Below are 18,128 nucleotides of genomic sequence, written 5' to 3' on the forward strand. Positions count from 1 at the left end.
ATCCTGTGCCATCTTCTGATGGCTGGCCAAGCCTGCTCCTTGCCTTTTCCATCCATTGATTTCTTCATCTGCTCTGTAAATTAACTTATTTCTTAATTTTTATTTCCCATTTAAACCTATTTTGCATTCTTGTTGTAGAGATATCTATATTATTTAATTTAGTCCTCAGACAGAATTTTTCATGGTAAACTCAATCTCCTGAATTAGAAAGAATAAAGTTTCCCTTTTGTTGTGTGATGAAGTTAGTCAGAGCATACAAAAGTAATTTTCTTAACTGGTGCAGGGGTTTTTCCTATTTATAGGGCAGTATTTATAACTGCAATAAAGAGGTCATTTAGTAAGTGAAGCATTTCTTTGTCAATGAACACTTTTCTTCAACAAATGGAAGTTGGGACAGAAACTCCAGATTAGCATATCTCTCTGACAGTCTTTAAAATTATCTACTAAGATCCAGGCTCTTCACTGTCACCAGATGGGGAACATGTATCTTTGAAGTATTTTTACCAACTCTTTGTGATTTTGTTGTGATCTGAAAAAAATCTTTTTTTGTGTGTGGAATTTAATAATCCCAAGTCTGAATACTTTTCTTAGTAATTTCCCCCACCTTTTGCTAATATTGTGGAAGGGAATCTAACATATTTTTAACCCTAAATTTATATGTGTCTGAAACTGTGGCTCAGTTCCTGGAAGAGAGGAATTGCATGCTATTGTCATGGACAATGTGCCATTTTAATGTAAATCAAACTATTCAATTTCTTTTTTGCTTCCAAAAAAAGTTTTATTCTGTCTACAGCCATTTCACTTTTTTTCTTAAGAACAGATATCACACAAAACAGAGTTGCTACATTTGGAATGGCTATTTCACAGACCTATCTAAGCAGCAGAATATTCTAAGGTGTACCTTGGACATCTAACATCTGAAGCAACCCTTATTCTTAAGGAACAAAAACTAACAAACCATAATTTAAAAATAAAATCCCACAATGTATTTTAAAGCACACAAGACTTTGTCAATCTGACAGACTCTTCCCTCTATCCCTTCAGAACATGCAACATCTAGCTCATCTCATGGCCTAAAGCTCAACCCTGAAGAAATCTTCAAGGCCCTGTTTTTATTCTATGTGTACTGCATTTTAATTTTTGGAAGAGATGTAGCCTTATTTTTCTGTCCATATACTACATGACCGAGCTTGGGTATATGGGAGGAGGAAAAATGCAAGAAAAGTTAGTACAGTATACTTTGTTAGCTTTATAATCATATATTTTCAATTTCTTTCAGGCCTCCTCTAGGTTTTGTAAATATTCATCTGAAATCTTCCCAGTTATTAGCATGTCATCCAGATAACAGACAACACCATTTACCCCCTGCCTTACTCAGCTCATTATTCTTTGAAACACAGCAGGTAATTTTCTGTTCATACCTAAATAGCCCCTCATGTGTGTTTGTCATCAGAATATTTTTTTAATTCTAGCCGCAAAGCCACCTGCAGGCACTCTTGGGTCCATCCCTGTTTGGTTAGCTGCTCCCCACTCAGCACTTTGCAAATAATTATTCTGCTCTAGAAATAAAATATTGTCCAGTTTGAGCCAAAAATTGTTGGTGAGTTCATATTTCTGACAAGCATTTCTCTATTGTTCTCCCGAAAATTCAGTTTGCCCAGTCCATTCACTGACATCCAAAGGGGGAAACAGGCTCTTTTTTCCAGTGTACTAAGCTACTTAGCTACCAGGTTTTGCAAGGTTTATGACATAGGTCTCCTCCTCAGAAATATAGACATGATTTTGTCACTTGCAGATGACATTTCAGCTGCACCTGTTACTAAACCAAGCCTGTAATAAACACTGCTTTAACTTGAATTTTCCTGCCATATTGCACAGTTCAATAGCTACCTTCCACTACAACTTAAGCTTAGGGAAACAGTTTCTCCACCCCCTTCAGTTATCATTGCCTTGAGTGTTAATGAAGCATATTTGTAAATTTCCATGACACAAAGCCCTACCCGTTAATCACCAATTGTCCTTACACCACCGCAGTACAGTGTGCTAAATACCATCTCTTTCTGCTGTGCACAGCCAGGCCTCGGTTATCCATGGGCAGTTTATTTAGTTGACAGATTAATCGTACCAGGGATGCAGAGACTCTGGGGGAGGCCAGCACAGTTCTGGCAGGATTATTCATGCAAGCACAGCTCTGTGCAGTTGTTGATACATTAGTCTCACTGGGTGCACACTGACCCACCAGGGATGATGCCAAGGACCAAAGATATCTCCAGTCTGCTCCAGCACGTGCAGGACAACCTGTAAGCCCAACCAGCTAAATTATGGTTCAAGCAGAACCTCTTGGATGCACACAGGAGTTGACTCTGGTGCTGTGCTTAGGGGCCTCTTACTACACTGAGCAGTGCTGCAGGAATTTGACAGCCAGCTGGGCTGGAACTTAATGCAGAGGAACTCAAATAGCTCCATAATAATCATCTTAGAATGGGCGGGTACCACTAGTTCAACTGAGGACCTGACATACCACCCTTGTATTCTTAGCCAACTTGCTGGGGTGTTTCTCTTTATAACTATTGCCCTATTCTGTGGCAACCAGTGTGTTCCAGACCCTACAAGCACTGCAGCTTCTTAAATGAGTGATGCTCTAGCATGATGCTCTGATGAGCTGTAATTCCCCAGGCACTTTGGTGGAGATACAGTGAACTGACTCAGAGAATGGACTCAGGCTCAAACATTTGATTTCCAGATTGCTTAGCAATTGGTCTATATTTGAACAAATGTTACTGCCAGCCCAATGGAGGAAGATGCATAGAGGTGAAAAAGAAGAGCTGGGGTGAGAAGAGGACTGCCTCTTAGATGTAGCACTGTTTTGTGCAAATTTAAGGTGCTTACATAATTATGAACTTACTTTCAGGCATCAGAGTGCTTATTGAGTGTGTTTAAATAATGTTATTGAAACAACCAGTAGCAGAAAACATTTTTGACTTGCCAATTGCCATAAAAATTTAGCCTTCTACTTCATTTTGAAGATAAAACTATTGTTCTGTTAAAAAAGAAAAAAAGAAAAAAAGAAAGAAAAAAGAAAAAAAGAAAAAAGAAAAAAGAAAAAAGAAAAAAGAAAAAAAGAAAAAGTGCAGTGTAAGTTTTTAATAATTTCCTTAGAAGTTCTGTAATGTCTTTGTCTCAGTAAGTTCCAGTGTTAAAGTATAATTTTTCAAAGACCATGTGTGCTTCATATCTGGCAATGCTAGGGAAATAGATTTTGTATAGTGGAACCTTCCATACAGTTTATACAAATTTGCTATCAAAGCCTGAATTTGTCTCAAAACTTTTCCTGCTTGCATTATGTATTTCCCTTTTACCCAAAGCAAAGTTTATTTTTTCTCTCTTTTTTTATTTCAAGATCTAATCCTTTATCAATTTTCTGTTTTGTGTTTTGCTGTATGCAGAGGAATTAAAAAGTAAATTGCCTACTGATTTTCATAAAAATAGGCTCAAAATATGGCTTTATTTCCCTAGGATGTAAGACAATAGCTCCCAACTTCCAGAAATTAAAGTCAACTAATGCAGAGGAATAATTTATCCTCCCTTTCGGCAGGAATTGTAAATCATAACTGAAATTAAAGCCCAAATCTTGATCACACACTTTTTATACTCTTGTTCTACACGAGAAGAGCAAATTCTTGACATTTAATGCTGAGCTGAAATTGTGAAGCTGAAATTGTTTAGGTTTTGTTAGAAGTGCCTTTCAATGCAGTTACTCTCTTTGGTCCAGTGGAAATACTTGAGGAGAATTTTATAGATGTACTCCCTAAACTTGTTATCCATTCTGAATCCCATATGAGCACTTTAAATACTGCTAGAATCAAAATATCCTTCTAAATTTAGAGGGGGGAAAATGGAATACTGAAAGGGAGTTTGAAAAAGTGTGGTAATTATAAATTCAATCCAGATTTCGTTAACAGTGGTAAAAATTAAGAAGTATTCTCAGTTCTGTAATGCACAACTGGGAGGGAGCTGGCAATAGAGGGAGGAATATAACTGCCTTTCTCTCGGGGATCCATTATATAAGCAAGAACAAAGCTGTGAGCTACATTTATTAATCACAAATTTGAGGCAGTAATTTCTCACACCACTAGAGAAGAGATATGATGCAGAGGTATTGCATTGATCTAAATCTACAGATTCAGGTCTCACTTTATAATTTGAAACACTGCTCAATTTGGTCCAAAGATTTCTAGCCTACTTTTAGCACAATAATTAAAGAATGTCAAAGGATGTTGATGCCTATTGCTGGCTGACCTAGAGAGATGTGATTTGGAAATGAAAAACTGAAAGAACTGAGTGGCAAAGATTTAGCAACAGTGCTGAGGGGGAAAAAAGGCAAGAAAGGAAAATAAAGTCACAGAAAATAGAGCAGACAATCAATGAAGGCTAGGCAGAAAAAAAAAATCCTGATAAACTAGTAAGAGATGGGGTGAGCTGCATCAAATAGAAGAAGATATGCACAAGTGGAGTAGAAAGGTAGTAGGAGTTAAAAGGTTTCACCATTTTGCAAAGTATTTTTGAACTTATGTGAGTAAATACTTGAAGTAACATATTATAATTGCTTTTATTGTCTGTCATCTTTGGTATAGAACAGAGGAATACACTCTCTACAAAAAAAAAAAAAAAAAAAAAAAAAGATTTTTCACATATATATTTGTCTGAGTATAATCTCGGGAGCACTGTCTTCAGCAGAAAAATCATCCACAGCTTCAGGTATTTGTAGACTTTTAAACCACAATAGGACATTAATGATCGCGCTCTCATTACAAGATACACACATAAATCCTGTTTAAAGTATGTGGACTGATGATTTGTTTCATGTACCCAGAAATAAAGCTTCTCAATATTTCTGTATGACAGGGAGAAATCCCAATTTTTCCTGAGAGATACAGGTATCATTAAAGGCAATGGGACGCATTTTGTATTGTACTATTTTTTTAAAAACTTATACAATTGAAAGAACTCACCAAAGTTTTGGTCATGAGCATCTAAAGGACATTTTAGACAATCTGCTTCACATGGAATGAAAACTAGCACACACTATTTAAATGGACAGTGTGACACCAGCTCCCTGCCTGCTCATCAACAGTTATACATGCACAAGACTGGTGCCATTATAAGCAGAGATAAAATAAGCATATAAATCTTGACTTTCTACTGCATCCAGGATTTCTCATTTGAAATCTGGGACCAATGAATGGTTTCAGACTAATTGCTTCCAGACACTGTTCTTTCTTGAGAAATTTCAGGTTGTGACAGTTTTAAACTGCAGGAATAATTTTTAGAAGCCCTTCATTACAAAACTTCAGCATCTGTAAGTCTACTGGTTCATTATATTTTCAAAGATTCAGAAAAAAAGGGAAGAAAGGCCTGTATGTGAAGTTTAAAATGGTCTGGTTGCCATGGCAAATATATATGTGCATTAGCATTTCCAAGGAAAAAAGTAATCCATTGGTCAAGGCACAAGGTATTTTTTATTTCTTAACTTATCTGTAATGTTTTAGAACAAGTCTTACTTCCAGCAAAATAAACTGGACTCATAAACACTTAAAGCATTATAAAGTAACCACATTTTCTGGAAAAATATTTCTTAAAAATAACTTCTTTGTGAGATATGAACAATGCATTCCAGTATCTCTTCACTAAAAAAAGGAATGTGCTCCAAATGAAGTACAGAGAATCTCTGGAGTTCATTTAATTGTTCAGTTACACTGTAAATTATGGAGGAAAGTAAAGTGGCCTGTAAAACACAGTGCAATTGCAATTAAAAGCTACAGAGAAAGCTGAGATAAATAAAGATATTAATAGAACTATAGCACAGAAAAGGTCAACTGGTTCCTATTTACTTGATAAAATTAAAAGCCAATTCATCTGGTTCATACTGGCATAGTTCCACACTTTTCATGGAGTTCATGGCATAATAAAGATCAGTAAGGACTCCTTACTGCACATACATGTTTTGAAAAATGCTGAAAGGCAAAAATTTGGCAGATTTTGGAAAACATCTCTTTTTTTTTGACTAAACTTAAAGGAAATGAAAGCTCACACTGAAACTGTCTTTCACAAGACTGTTACAGACTTACTGGATGACCATCTAATTATGATATAAAACTCTTCACATATTAAAATAGCACCTATTTAAAAAAAATGCAGAGGAAAGAGACATCCTGAATAAGATGGGAGCCCATTATTGTTTATTGTACTACGTCCTGCACAAAACAGGGCTGCTGAAACTCTCCTTGATAGCTGTCATACAGGTTTCCAGAAATAATCCTTGCTCCCTCTTTAATAAGTGCTTATGCAAAGGAAAAAGAGCTCTCAAGATCAGCCAATCTGTTGCTCAGATGGCATGACAAATTGTGCCCTTGTCAGACTCATGCACTTCTCATTTGCTGAAGCTAACATGGGTCGCAGAGTTAAAAATGGGAGTAAGAATATGGATTCTCTGTAAGTGCTTTTTAAAGCTCTCTTCTTCTTAATTGCCCACCCTATTTTATATTTCATTAGTTCATAAGTGCACTTCGTTTTTCATGCAGCTTAGTTTTGAAGCTTAAGACACTCTAGAACTGAAAATCATTTTTGTTATTGAACTCCAAGAGGTGCATCAAGGCACTTCCCTTAGAATGCAGTAGTCTTTGGAATATTTTGGTAATGAAGAAGGGCAGGGCTTATTGTGCTTGAGTTACTTTCTTGGTTTATTTCCTTTTCAAGTGAATTTATAAATTGTTAAAGAACCTTGGATTGACAGCCTCGCTTTCTATTGCTATTTGCAGAACAGGTACAAGCATGTACTTCTTTGCTGAAGTCTTATGGTAAAATGTCATATGCAAAGTGGATAAAGTGGGGTACTAGCCAGAGACATGTGCATCTTCTACATTACTTCTCAAACATTGTAAAACTGGGCAAGAGTTGGCAGTTATTAATACCTGCTGCCAATGTTACAAAGAAACCATTACCTCTACCCCATACTGAACCTAAAGTATTGGATAATTTAATGTATTTCAGGAAACAGGAATCACATTGCATTGATACTTAAAAAATATTGATACTTATACAGCATTAGTATTTATGATAATATTTAAGACAAATATTTTCTATATTGATAAGTTTGTGAAAATTTAAGTAATTTTTTGTGCTCAGGTTCTCTATAACTCCCCAAGCCTACGAGACATATGGTGCTTATGCTGAAGTATTATTTAATTTAGTCTCTCAAAGCCCATCTATCTTACTACGTGTTTTTTAAACTGATTCAGTTAGCAGATAAATTTTAATTTCTTTTTCCTTCATTCTCATCAGATATCTAAAAAGAATGGCTTAGGACAAATTTAAGATCTATTTGCCTTCTTTTGATTTTTGTGACCTGTTTCAAATTTTATGCACGTCGTTATTTTCTTTCTTCCTTCCTTTCAGAGGTGGGAAGAGGGCCAGAGTGAGGTGCTGTCAGTGCAAAGTTAACCTCTAGCAGCTGCTACCTTAGTGAGCTATAGCAATAGAGAGGAGCTGTCCTGAAAATCGTTACATTCCTTTATGCCATTTTCAATTTGCTGAGACAAGAATGATCTTGGCACACAGCACAGTGTTATCCTCAGGTTCTTGCTAAATGGTAGGGTCTTCTGTTACTGGGACAGTTTTATCTACTTCCTCTGCTTATAGTGCTTCCCTTGTGAAAATTATCTTTTCTTTCTCTGTTTCCAGACAAAGCAGCCTGAAACTACCTGAAAAAAAAACCCCGAGTTTGCTAAGTCTTTTATCCTCAGCCTCTGAATTATAGAAGGTTTTTAATCAGAGAAGGAACTGTCACTGGCAATCTGGAGGAGCATTGCCCAGGGGCCACTCTTGTTCCAGATGAAGGTTATGTTGAAGCTCTGGAAACCTAACTTCTGGCATGTTTGGTAAGCTCACTTTCATATAGCCTTTTCTAGTAGATCTAAGAAACAGGAAGATGTTAAAGGATAAAGAGCTCAGCAGATACTTCAAATGATGCCAGTGTTAGAGTTTGTCCTAGTCTGACAATGCATCAGATCCGAGAACACTTCTCTAATCTCTTGCTCCTGGTTTAAATACCATAGTCCCAGTAGGGGATGGGCCCTGTCTGGGGGACCCTTCCCTGCCATCCCTGAGGGTCACTGGTGCTCCCAATAGGAAACATAAATTACAGATATATGTTACTTCAGGGTTTGGCAAAGTTCTGAAAAGGGGGAATAAGTGAAATAGTGATCATGAAACTGTCGTTTCATGTCGTAATGATCATGATTTGCAGTTATCCCTCATGAAATTGGTCCAGAAGACCAGTTCTGGTCTTGCTCACCTCTCTCAATTATGTTTTTGAATGACCTTATGTTGCTCACAAGAATAGTTTCTCAGGAACACCAATATGCTGTCTGCAAAAAATGGATAGTAAAAGATCTTCCATTGAACAGCTGTTGTGAAACATTGAGCTGCTATAAAATATTTCCACAAGAAGGTGATCATGCTTTATAGAGAAATAACAGAGAAATGACAATGTGTGGAAGATAAAATTAAATGATGTGGTATTCGTATCATCATATATTTTTGAAAAGACCATCATTTTATAGGTAACAAAATTGGCACTATATTTTCGTTGATTTGCTGTATCAGTTCTAGTTCTAAGTGGCATGTAGAAAATATCTTTTATGAAAGATTATTAAATGTCTGTCTGTCATCACTGAAATTGATTTGCATTCACTCTGTGCACCTGAATCCAAAGTCTTTAGTTTGAAAGAATTCAGACCAATTTTGAACTAATTAATTTTGTCACTTACCCTTCTTCTAAAAACAATAATTAATAATAGTATTATTAATGAATTCTCCTCTTCTAGGTCCCTTAATTAAAACACACTCCTATACAATCTAAGAATTCTGGTGAAAAAACAGTTATGGTTAAAATTTATTTGAACTATTTAAAATTCCTGCCCTGTTTCAAATAGTGAAAAACTGCAGCATTACACATTGTGACAAAGACATAGGAAGAAGGATAATTACAGAATGTGTTACTGCCATTCATGTGTGAAATCTTCTACGGTGGAAAAATGCATGGTCTGAGGTAGTAAAAGAGACACCAGTTAAATGGATAACCTTGATGTGCAGAAAAATTCTGAACACGTCTATTTCTTCACCAGGTATTCATCTGAGAATGGCCCTGTGTACTGCACTGTTTTTTATTCTGTTTGGGTTTTTGCTTTTTCAGCACAATGATGTTCTTTTAAGAAGAAATACTCTTAAAGGTCAAATTATTGTTGAGAATTAATTCTTGAAACATTTTTCCATAGGTGGGGTTCAGGACATTTTTATTATAGAAGTCCTTAATTCTTTCCTAAACTATGTATTTTATCTTGGTGAGGACACATTTTATTTTCTTGACTAACACTCATGAATGAATACTTAGACGTTTTAAAATATGTATGTGTAAAATTTATGTAGCTATAATATTTCACTTGAAATTGCACTTATCTCTCACAGTTCATTACACAACCCACAAATATATAACTTAGGAAAGAATATTCACTTAAGATGCACAACTCTTTTAAGCAAAAATATACCCACTATTGTCCAGTGAAAAATAAAACTAAAACTTCACTAGCTCACTCAAACATCAATTTTTCAGATAAATGTGCTTACAGAAGAAACTGCTGGGAAAAAAAAGTTTGTCAGATACTCCCATGAAAACCTTTTGCAAGTAAAAAGCATTTTAAAAATTAAAAATGCTGAATTTCACCAAAATGAGTAGTATGACATTTTCATAGAGCTGACCTACAATGTATCAAGACCTTTGAGCTCTGTGCTGCCCATGTCATAAACCACAGTAGGAGAGAACACTCATTTTCTTTTCTCATCTGTTTTTTCACTAACTTTTGCTTACTCCTGGTTACAAGTTACTGCTTCTTGCATTTCAGTGGTGGCAGCACCATTGATGGTAAGTTCCTCTCACAACCTGTTCTCATGTTCCATGCTCTACAACATCTGCACCTTTCCTGCCAGGCTCTAACTGAAATGTCTTAGTGCTGTCTGTTTCTGCTAGCCTACCCTCAAAGGATAATGAGAGAAAGACAGAAAAAAGAACTGGAGGAAAGATCCACCTATAATGTGAAATTATAACAAAGACACTTTAATTTTATTTAAAAAATATTTTATATTTCTTTTTCTCCATTCTGTGAGTAGAACAAACATGGATTCTTATTCCTTTCAGCCAAGGTGCAGACAACTGCATGACTTAACATGACACATGTAGTACAGCTGAAGTCACTAAGGACACTCAGTAGTTAAAATTAATATGGGTAAGTTTTTGAGGGACCAAAGCGCTTTCTGGTCATGTATTCTGAGCAGAGATGTTCTTTCTGCTCAAATGACCCTTCCTAAATTCCTATCTAAATATTAAATGGACAAGTAACTTCTTGTAGGGCAGTTCTCAGTGGAAGATAGTTTTATCCCTGTCTTTCTGAGGGACAGAAGCCAAAGGACTGAGAATAGGATCTTGGCTAGTTGAGGTTAGTCCTTGGAAGGAGATTCTTGTTCCATCTACTGCAGACGGGCCCTGGGGAGAACAGACTTTGTCAAAAACACATCTACTGTGCTGGGCTCAACATCTGAATGTTTTCACGGGCTTCTTGGTTTGTCTGGAGCAAGTTACTGAGTCACAAATATTGCTTAGTTCACCATGACCTCTTCTTACATTAAAGCAATTTTGTGAGGTCTCTGCAAATTTGGGGGTTGTGTTAATCCTACCAGGTTTTTGCCAACAGACTGTTTTTAAACTACAGACCAGCATACAATTATAGCATATTCCCTCTGTCTTTGCTTCAGATGAGTTTTGGAAAAATAAATCTTTTAAAGAAACTGTATGGAACAATCTGTTAGTCAATTAATAAAAAAAGGAACAGAAATGATACTACTGTAGTATTTTTTTTTTTGAATAGTGAAAGTGTTACATAAAAATTCTGAATTCCCTAGGTTTTTAACTAATTTTATTTCATCTTTACTGGCAACAAAACTGCATGCATATGCAACACCTTATCCTTGTGCCCTCAAGGAACAAAAGATGTTAAAAACATTATGAAGAAAGCTTTATGACTTAAATCTGTTGTGTTTCTCATAGTGTTGCACCAGCAAAATAGTCTATAATAATAAAATTACTTAATGAGGAGTTTCATCAATTTAGAACAGCAAAATGGTTTGGTATATCATGTAAAGTAGAGTTTTGCATTGTTAGAGCAAGCAAAGCAAAAAAAATCAAAGTAAATATTTGATCAAGTCTTTTTGAAAATAAAAAGATGTGTGAAGTAGTCATCACAGTCTGCATCTATCTACCAGCTGCTTACCAATTGCTTCCTCAAGCTCTGATTTCCTCCCACCCTTGGGATGTCCCTGCTCAGTCCCTCTTGCTGATGAAGGTGTCAAGAGGCAATGCCCGAACAACACCTAGGATATCTGATCTCTTCTCCTTGCTTTACTGCTAGCAACTGGGATTTATCCTGGGATTTCCCTGTTTTTTTTCCCGTGAGTCAGGACCTTTGTCATCACTTCCATTTGCTCTCACAAGAAGACGGAAAAGAGTAGGATGAAGGAATATGTATTCTCAGCATGCCTCAGTCTCTGCCTCCATGTGAGTAAGAATTAGGGTGGTTTGGGCATTTTAACTCAGTAGTCTGTACTTTAAAAAGCTTTGAATACAAAATACAAAAGTAAGTCTTCAATGATTGGTATTTAGAAGTCAAATTTTTCTGAACACACCAGAAAATACCAAGAAAAGCTCATTCTGTGGTATTGATTTTTTTGGTCAATGTAGGAATTCTAGTTTGCAGAAGTGCTACCATGTGATTATAAACGATTGTAAGCTCTTCTGAGAAAATTGAGAACAATGGGTGTTTATAGGCATATTTTCCATGAAGGTAGAAAGAGGACATAAATGATATTATTAGTATTTTTAAACAAGTAAGCAAACACTACTGCTGTGCTCTCCTCTTTCTCCATCTTCTAACTAATACTTTGAGTGATTTTTAACTAAGACAGATACTTCTGATATAAATATGTAAATGAGGAGCAAGCCTAATTTATGGAAGAATAATTTAATGTTCTGTATTTGTAATCTATTTCTTCTCTCTAAGTTAGTTTTGAAATGAAGCACATACCATAACTTTTATGTTATTGTTGTTCAGCCTTGTTGCTGGACAGTTAATTTGCTATAAAATCCCCACTATATCATTGTTATTAATTAGAGTAGCTGTGAACTTGCCTTTCAAAAGCTATTAAATGTGAATGTTTAGTCACATAAAAATATAAATGTGCAGTGAAGTTCTTCAGTAGAATAATGCCAAGAAATAATTAATACAAAATAATTAAATCTTCACTGAAAGGAATACACTTTATCAAGTGATGAACCTTACAGGAAAAACCATAAACAAATAAAAACACTATGTCAATTGACAATAAATTGGTAAGAAAAACAATCTTTGTGGCATATAAAATAAAAGGTTCAGAACTATACCTTTACAATTCTATTCACCAAAAAGCTGAATAGGTTAATGTAAGTGAAGCGATGTATACTTTAGTCTGCAATGTGAATTATCAGGGATTTTCATAGGAATAAGCAACATGGCAGACATGATATCACCAACCCATTACATTAAATTTTTTCAAATGCCTGTACCTTCTACAGAGACATGGAGCACTGTAAAATAATAAAGGAATTATTCCAACTGTGCAAAAAAATTAAGATTTTATCTAACATTTATAATTTCACAGATTTAATACAGAAATAATTCCTTTACAGGAACCTACTTTTACATAGAAAAATTATTTGTCTAAGCGCTTCTCTGAAGAGAGAAATCTTCTTAGACACTTAAATGCACTTCTGATTTATAACCTTAGCTTTTAGAGGCAAGGTTTGCTGTTTGTTACCATTTTGTACAAGAGTTCATTGAATACTAGCCTGGCTTCAGGTGCTCCTATAATATCTTGAGATAAATAATAATAAGTATATATTAATCTCTAATTATAATAATGTTAATCAAAGAATGTATGTTTGACTGACATACCCTTGGAACAGAAGTGCCAGTGTCATTTTGAGGAATTTATCTGAATTATGGTCTTTCATGAATCTGGCAGGAAATTAACATTTTTTAAGTCACCAGAAAGCATTCCCATAATAAGAACTGGAATGGGAAAGTTTTAATTTTATGTGGTTGAAAAAAACTTATTGGAAAATATGTTGCTGTTGAAGATGTCACATGTAATTTAAATAGAAATTACATTTGTTTGAGTTGTAATATATTGTAGCGAATATGAGATGAAATTTAGTATGTATTATATATCAGAGAAAGATGCTTATAACAAGAGATTTGAGTATAATGGCAACAGAATGAAAAAGACCTACAAAAACAAAGGGAAAAACAAAAAAGAAAAGAAATGCCTACTCAAACAAGGCTCAGGAAAGCAAGCTGTTTCTGAGAAAGTTGCATGTAATAGGCACAACCATTTATGGGATTAAAATACAGCTAAGGTCATTTAACATCAGTCTTTTTCCAGGAACCCAGTACAAACATGTGAGCTACCCTGAGTACTCCTGGCACAGAAACTATCCAGCTAATATATATTGAACTATAACAGATGAATATCTCCCCTTCTTCCCTTATCATGACCTCTTCAATTTGGATTTCTGGTTAGAATACAACACATTTTCCATCAATCTTATGCTAAGAGAAAGGTCACCTCTCAGCATGGCCAGGGCTCTGCAGGGGAGGCGCTTCTGTACATGTTCTGATTCTCCCGTTCTACTCAGGGTACACTCGGGCACTTCTACTCCAATTTTTCAATCCAAGCTGTCTTTTTCCAAGCCCTTACAGGGAAAGGAAACAACAGGCAGTTTGTGTTGCTGGAAACTCCACTGAGCAGATTTTCAGACCACACACCTACCTCTGGGTATCTGCCAGTGGAAGCTAACAAATGTTTTGACTGAAGGCAGGCAGGAGATTGCAGAGATAAGAAACTCTTGAGAAGTTGTTTAGGAAAATTTTGACCTCCACTACTTTAAAGGGAATGGTACAATTTTTTTTTCTGAACTCTCTTTCCCTTTATGAATAGTGCATGATGTTGTTCAGCTTATAGAAAATACTCTGAGTGATCATTTGGAGGTTCACAACCAACATAACCCATTCATCTTGCTAAACAAAATCAAACTACTGGATTAAATGTGGTTTCCTGTTGGCTTCTCTGGTCACTGGAGTTATGAAATTTACTAAGACCTGGAACAGTTTGAATTATATTCGAATTGTTGTATTGGACACATCAACACTTAACTAATCTGTGACAGATGCTGGTATGCATTTTGAGCAATGTAAAATGATGACATGGTAGACACAACAGTATGACTCCTTTCTTGTACAAAATTAAAACTACCTCTTGGTCAAATTTGAATAACAGTAATAATTTTAAAAATTGGGACTCTACAAACTTTCTCTTGTTACTTGCAGCAATTTCTTTTAAGATATATAAAAATATGAAGTATATCTCCATGAAGCATGTGCTTTTTTATGAAATACTGTAGTATCAGTACTGCTTCTACCACATTCTCAAGAAAGAAGTAATTTATTGGCATAATAATTATCTATTTCCTAGACATAATTTGGAATGCAATCCTGAATAAAGGTTGGTGTGTAAATGACTTTACAGATCCAGTTGCTTACATAGATTCTTTATGTGGAAATTTTCACTTTGACTATGATGCCTCATTCATGTCATCAAAAGTACAAATAATTCCTTTTGTGTTTTTATATTTTAAACAGCTGACAATACATTTTGGAATAAAGTAGTTGCAGTTCAATGACATGCTACAGAAAAATACAGTATAGTGAATTTAAAAAGCATTTTTACTGTACAACAAAAAGTATATATTTTCATGTATTCATAGTTATATAATATATGTAATATATATATAGTTTTCCCCATAAATAGGTAGAAAAATCTCAGATAGACATATTCATGGTCATTCATGCTAAAAATGAAAGAAAATATATATTCAGGGAGAGCTACTAAAGTTATGATTAGAAATAGGTAAATTTTTTTTCTGGTGGATAAAAACTAGATAGGTTTTTATTAAAATGAGGTATTATATTTGGAAAATGGATATGATGAAAAAGAAAGTAATATATAATTAGAAATTAACATGAAAAATTCTATAGAAGTATTTAATTAATGTGTTTGTGTTATAAAAAGGTTTTGAAATCTGTATTTTTTAAATAATAGGTCTGTTAAAACATTAATTTTGGAATACATTATTTTTAAGAACTAATGAAAAAAAAACCAATATTCTTGGAAATTTCACTCAACATTTTTGACTTGTATTTTTGGCTAGATTTAAATTAATTTAGTGTATATTTCTAGGCTGTTCTTATTTTGGACAAAACCTGCTGTTCACCAAAATGCAATAATTTATTTTTACTTAGAAAAAATATTGCTGCTAAGTGTTCATAATTCCTCATGAAGAAAATATGTATTCATTTAAAGCAGTTGCAAAAAGTGTATCTCACAAAATTTAACTCATGGCTGGTAAAATAATTTTAGCTGAAAAATCACTTATTTTAATCTATTCTATAGTATGCATCTGGGTTGACCAATACAAGAGGCTCAAAAGAGAATTATACTAAATGGGAGCGTGAAACACAAGTAAAAATCCATCTCCAATTGTCTGCTTATCCTGGTTGCAAAGAATTTAAATAAAAATTCACTTAAAGCCATGGAAAATCCAGAGGTATGCCTATCCATTTGACATTTAACAGTGGAACACACCTTTTGGCACAGTATGAGGAGAGTTTCCATCCAGAAAATACAAGCAGGTATTCACCAAGCTGTTCTACTCTACAGCTTAGAACTAAAGCCCTGAAGGTACCTTTTTTCTACAGCAGTGTGGAAAAAAACCTAACAGCAGAACAGCTGCCTGACTATCTAGCTAACCAACTACCCAGCTGACAATTTTTAGTTTCAGTACAGAGCAGTCTTTCAGTCATTATTGAAACCCAGAACATTTATAGGACCAAGAAATGGTAAGGTTTCTCATAGGTTAAAGTAAAAAAAAAAATCAAAATATTAATTCTTTTAAAAAATACAAACTTCCAGTATGTAATGATGTGATTCAACCTGTCTCTTTCCTGTTTCAGGTGAAGTTGGATATTTTTTGTCAATTACTTTTTCTAAGGTGAGAGGGTGGGTGTTTTTTCGCTTTATATTCTATTTTTCTTTTTACTGGCAGAGGTGGGAAAGGGAATTGTCAAATGTGGCTGCTAGCAGCAGCTGTTCTACTTTGGGCCATCGTGTTTCAGACCAAACGGCAAATATAAAATGTTTGGAAGTCTGTATTAACAATGAATTTTATCTGAAAGGGTTTAGTCATGAAGCTCTGTTTTAGCTTTCGCAGCACCTGTCAAAACAGAAAGTCTAATACGAGGCTGTAGCAGTGAGCTCTCACAGAACACAGAAGTGCCTTATTCAGTTTGTACAGCACCTTGGTTGAAGAATCTGAATTTCCAGAGTGACTACCCTTCTGTATTATTCTTCAAACTCAACAAATGGATTCTTTCAGACCAGCATGGGCTGATCTAACAGGAGAATAATCTGTTTCCTCCATGGAAGAAGACTTTATGAGGATATTTTGCTTAATAAATTCAGACTTTCCTCCTCAAACAAAAGTTGAAATCCTTTTATTTTTCAGTCAGGAATAAAGAGAGAACTAATTTCTCCTCCATCCGTACTTAGTTAAGCACCCTAGACAGTAGAGAGTGAGTTGCTGAGAATACCAAAGCCTGTCTTGAACTTTTAATTCTTGTTCTTTCTTCAGTCATTTCAGAAAACAGCCCTGGTGCCCCTGCATCCATGGTTTCTCTTAGAGCTCCTGACCATCAGCATGGCTGGCTGAAGCGTTGTGCTCAATGAGCCCAGGGAACAGCTCCAAGCTCCATCAGTTTGCTCTGCAGTCTCTTGGAGCTGCCCACCTGCCGTGGCAGTTCCTCATGCAGACAATAGGAAATCATGCCAACCAAATAATTTCCTTATATTGGAAACTTAAGGACTCTTTTTCACATGTGATTTTCTTTGAAAATCCACCACTCAGAAAATACAGGAGCAAGACTAATGTGTCATACCATAGGCAGTCCTGGGCTACTGAAAGAGCTCTGGCAATTGATGTTATTTCCCCTATGGCTCTCTGCTCCCCTTCTGCTGCCAGAGGTTACTGTCCCTGATTCCAAGTGGCTGGGATGTGGCATGTAAGTGTCCCTCAGCTCTCCTGCAGCTTACCCCAGCTTCTCCCACCAGTGGGAACTAGCCCTGCACAGAACTCGCCGAGTACATTCTGGCAGTCATTTCACTCCAGTCCCCGAGTCACACCTCGGGACAGGAGCATCATCTGTAACTACACAGCCTTTTGGCACATGGCCTCAACACCATCCTCGTGCCCCCTGGTTATATCCACCAGCATCTTCACCAGGTGAATTGCCTCTAAAAAGCACTGTGCTTCACCACTTACATTTAACCCAGCTCCAGCAACCATACTGAGGATTTCCTTTGTCTATCTTCTCTAACCTGCTGTGAGGATGCTGTCCATTTCCCTCTTGGATTCAAACACGAACTGATGAGGAGCAAATTCTGCTCATCTCCAAATGAATGGCCATTGCCTGCATAGGACAGAGACAGCGTATGTTTTATAAAAAGTCACTTGGCTCAGTATGTTCCTCTAGGAATTGTTGAAGAAATTGGCTTCTTTAGTAGAATTTTACAGGAGGAAAGATGGTATAACCTTAGTAAGGAAAAATTCCTGGGTTTTAACTTCAGAACACTAAAAGGAGTGTTACTGCTTTTACATTCAAACTATCAATTCTGGTAGAATAAAAAAATTCCATTAACATGAAAGGGTAGATAAGGATGCATTTCTGGTAAAATGACCATAAAGAAGCATAAAAGGATACACCAAACAAAATGTTTTAAACCCATCCAGAGAGTAATATTTTACTGTTTTTTTTACTACTTTTTTTTATGAGCTTTGCCTCAAAAGACCAAACATGAATTCTATTAATGAG

The 18,128-nt window shown here is 35.6% G+C and overlaps 1 protein-coding gene and 1 long non-coding RNA gene across 3 annotated transcripts in view; one reads left to right on the top strand and one right to left on the bottom strand.

Moving 5' to 3' along the window:
* The window catches only part of KCND2 (potassium voltage-gated channel subfamily D member 2), a 261,088-nt gene that overhangs the window by 46,570 nt on the left and 196,390 nt on the right, over positions 1 to 18,128 (bottom strand). The window lies entirely within an intron of this gene.
* Positions 7,802 to 16,597, top strand: LOC146763442 (uncharacterized). Its single transcript, XR_014951868.1, has 3 exons — positions 7,802 to 7,937; positions 16,215 to 16,252; positions 16,463 to 16,597. It is a non-coding gene; the product is annotated as an uncharacterized LOC146763442 (long non-coding RNA).

This window comes from Lonchura striata, chromosome 1A (genome assembly GCF_050655825.1).
Source record: "Lonchura striata isolate lonStrDom1 chromosome 1A, ASM5065582v1, whole genome shotgun sequence".
NCBI lineage: Eukaryota > Metazoa > Chordata > Aves > Passeriformes > Estrildidae > Lonchura > Lonchura striata.